Here is a 4,245-nt window from a genome sequence, read left to right as displayed (position 1 = left end):
GCATATAAATTGTAACAGCAATAATGTAAGGTGTGAGAAGAGGAGAAATTAAAGTGTAGGGTTTATGAATGCTATTGAAGTTAAGTCGCTATCAGTTTTATTTATTATTTATTTATTATTTATTTTGTATGCAAACTTTTTATTGAACTATTATTTAAAATATCACTCTTCAAAGAGGTCACAAAAATTATAGCACTCAAATATTTTAGGTAAAACTCTTCAAGGGTAAGCTATTTTTTTTTTTTTTTTTCAGTCAGCTTGTCCAGAGTTTAGCAGTGGAGGACACTGCTACAGAGACTTGCAGTTGGTTCAGACTCAGTTTCTGCTCATGCTATGTACAGTATCCACGAGGTTTTTATTGTACTCTGCAATCTGCTTGGTCACATTTTTCATAATTGACTGGTAATCACTCTTTTGACTCTTGGTTGCTATGAATTTTTTCATCCAAAATTATTTTGCTCATGGTGTTGCCACTTCCTGTCTAAATTTGTAAGCTTAGAATGTGTCTCATTTTCTTGCAATTGTGTCTTTAGCATCTCATAGTTTACATTTAGCTTCTGTTATTTTCTTAAAGGCATTTCTACGCGTTGTTAATACTGTTCTCTCGTGATGTAATTTCTTTTTCTTTTCTTCACCTGATGATTTCAAAGCTGGAAAATCATTATATGTTTTCAAATCAGCTGTCATTTGCTTAATTTTGCTTTTCAGAGAATACTGTTCCTCAGTCATCTTACTTTGCAGAAGCTCCATTTTCTGTAGATCCAACTGTAGACATTGGCTATCTGACGTCAAATTTCTAGTTGTACTTTGTGATTTCTGCATTTCAGTAGATTTAAAGTTGAGATCATCCTACATCATCTTCAGCTCTTGGTTGGTGATAGAGGATATCTGTTTTATACAATTTATATTTCTACTACTGTGCTCCAAAAGTGTAACAATGTTGGCTTCTATCTGTGCCTTCTGTTCCAGTTCTTGATTCTTAGTTTCCTCAAAAGTCTCAATAAAAGTGTCCGTATTTTCCTCTCCCTGTTTTAGTTCCTTATACTTCTGACTCATTTCACCATGGTGTTCTTCTAAATCCATGTCTAGTTGTCTAATTTCTTCATTAAATTGCTTTATTTTTTCTTTTATGTCTATTAGCTGTTGCTCCTTGCTGCCTATTTCCTTTCTATCTTCTTTAACTTGCTTGAGTAATCTCTCTCTTTCTTTCATTGGAGATCCCATGCTTTTGTCTTCAGCAATCATTTGGTCTTGATGGGACTCCAACTCATAAAGTTTTTCGTGCAGCAGTACAGCCTCCTATTTAACTTGGGAGTGTGCTATTTCAGCTTCCAAGCTCTCTTTTTTTTATGTTCAGTGAATCTAGCTGTTGCTGAAGTGTATCTAATTCCTGCAACAGTTTCTATTTGTGGTTTTCATTTCTATGTACCTGACTTGTTTTTCAGGAGATGTGTTTCTGATAATGTCATCTGCTGCTTGCTTTTCCTATTCAACTTCTTCTACTCTTCTAGTTTGTTTTTCCTTCGCTTGTCTTTCAGTAAATGTGATATCCATATGTTGTGTGGATAGCTCATTTTGAGCTTTAAGCATGTTGTAATCATTCATTACTTCTTCCATTTTAGCATTGGTACTAAGTTTATCTATCAGCTTATTGTAGTTTGCTAGTTGTCTTTGAACTCTTTGATTTCAACAGCTAAAGTCTCAGCTCTCTTCTCATATGACAAATACACTGAATTCTCTTGATTGTACATTTCTATTTCTTTCTGAAGTTTATTAGCTTCTGTTGTAAGTTCATTTATTTTACTTTGAAGAAATCCAAGATAATAAGATTTGTCTAAAATTTGCCTCTGGGAACCTTTCATTCCAGTTTTCATTCCACCCAAACCTTGTTGTGTTACAGGACAATCATCAACTTTGATTTGAGAAGACAGAATTCCTCCTGTCCCTATGGGACCACCACCAGAGCCTGGTCTTGCTGTTCCAGGTGACATTCCAGTTGCCACTCGAATATTACCTGAAGGGGGGTCATATTCCAGAAGGAGGTCTTCCAGTCAACCCCGTTCCACCTTGTGAAACAGGGCAAGCTGCTGAAGGTTTGTAATTCCTGGCCATTGTTTGTTTACTTTAACCACTCCCCTCGTGCAGCAGGAGGAAGGTTGTAGTTTCCAGGTTTCTATCAGTTTTAAAATAGGGTGTTATAAGTTTAAGATATGTAAGCTTTATGGTAACCACAAGGGGAAGTTCTGTAGTAATTACACAAAGGAACACGATAAAGAAGTCAAACAAACTGATATCAAAAGACATTAAAACACAAAAAAGACAATAGGATAAGAAACAAGGAACAGTGGATCTACAAAACAACTAGAAAAGAATTAACAAAATTACAATAGTAAGTCCTTACCTATCAATAATTACTTTAAGTGTCCCAGATTAAACTCTCCAATTAAAAGACCTATAAAGGCTGAATGGATTAAAAAAAACAAGATCCAAATATGCTGCCCACAAGGAGCTCCCTTTAGCCTTAAAGACACACAGTGACTGAGAGTGAAGAGATGGAAAAAGACATTTCAAGGAAATGGTCACCAAAACAAAGAGGGTAGCTGTATTAATCTCAGACAAAATAGAGTTTAAACTAAAAGTGGTAAAAAGAGACAAAGAAGGTCATTGTATAATGATAAAGGGGTCAACACATCAAGAAAGTATGACAATTTGTGCACTCAACATGAAAGTACCTAAATATATAGAGCAAAACCTAGCATATCTGAAAGGAGAAATAAAAAGTAATACAGTAATAGTTGGGAGCTTTAATACTCCACTCTCAACAATCGGTAGATCATCCAGACAGAGAATCAATAAAGAAATGATGGATTTGAGAATGCTATAGACCAAAATGACCTTACTGACATATATAGAACATTCTGTCCAACAACAACAAAATACACTATTTTTCTCAAGTGCAAATGGAACATTTTCTAGGAAAGGCCACATGTTGGGTTACAAGTTTCAGCAAATTCAAGAAGATTGAATTCATATCAAATGTTTTCTCTGAGCACAATGGCATGGAACTAGAAATCAGTAACAAGAGGAAAACTGGAAATTTTATGAACACATGGAAATAACCAATGGATCAAATAAGAAATTAAAGGGGAAATTAAAAGCTTCTTGAGACAAAAAAAGAAACACAACATAACATACCAGAACTTGTGGGGTGCAGCAAAAGCAGTTCTAAGAGGGAAGTTTATAGTAGGAAATGCCTGTATTAAGAAGCAAGAAAGATTCCAAATAAACAACCTAACTCCATACCTTTAAGAAGTAGAAAAAGAAGAACAAACTGCATCTAAAGTCAGCAGAAGAAAGGAAATAATAAAAATTAGAGCAGAAATAGAGAACAGGAAAACAATAGAAAAGATTAACCAAACTGTGTTGGTTTTTTGAGTTGATAGACAAAATTAACAAAACCTTAGCCAGAAGGAAAAAAGAGAGGATCAAATCAATACAATTATAAATGGAAAAGGAGACATTACAACTGATAGAAGAACCTGATGTTACAACCTAGAAGAAATGGGAGAATTCTTAGAAATATACAGCAAGACTGACCTGACTCAGGAAGAAATAAAAAATCCGAATAGACCAATTACCACTAAGGAGATTAAATTAAAAAAAAAAAAAAAAGTCCCACTGAAGAAAAAGCTCAGAACCAGATGGTTTCATTGGTGAATTTTACCAAACATTTAAAGAAAAATTAACATCACTTTTCTAAAACACTGAAGCACTCTGAAACTCATTTTACAAAAAGGCCAGTATTATCCTGATACCAAAACCAGAAAAAAGACACTACTAGAAAAGAAAATTATAGGCCAACATCCCTAATTAATATAGATGCCAAAATTTTCAATAAAATAAAAAATGCCACAGCACCTTAAAAGGATCATATATAGCATGATCAAGTGGGATTTATGCCTGGGAAGCAAGGATAGTTTAACATATGTAGATCAACTAATGTGATACATCATATTAATAGAATGAAAGGAAAGAATCATGTGATCATCTCAATAGATGCAGAAAAAGCATTTGACATAATTCAACATCTATTCATGATAAAAATACTTAACATATTAGGCATAGAAGAAACATATCTCAACATAATAAAGGCCATATATGACAAGTCCATGCCTAACATCATATTGAATGGTGATAGTTTAAAGCTTTTTTCTTTTTTTTTTTTTTTTTTTTTTAATTTTTTTT

At 33.7% G+C, this 4,245-nt stretch overlaps 1 pseudogene; it reads right to left on the bottom strand.

Moving 5' to 3' along the window:
* Positions 1–315: 315 nt before the first annotated feature.
* On the bottom strand, positions 316–2,112 carry LOC121029181 (intraflagellar transport protein 74 homolog; annotated as a pseudogene).
* Positions 2,113–4,245: the final 2,133 nt, after the last annotated feature.

This window comes from Herpailurus yagouaroundi, unplaced genomic scaffold (assembly GCF_014898765.1).
Source record: "Herpailurus yagouaroundi ecotype Mexico unplaced genomic scaffold, PumYag 139, whole genome shotgun sequence".
Classification (NCBI taxonomy): domain Eukaryota; kingdom Metazoa; phylum Chordata; class Mammalia; order Carnivora; family Felidae; genus Herpailurus; species Herpailurus yagouaroundi.
This window is presented reverse-complemented; position numbering and strand designations above follow the sequence as displayed.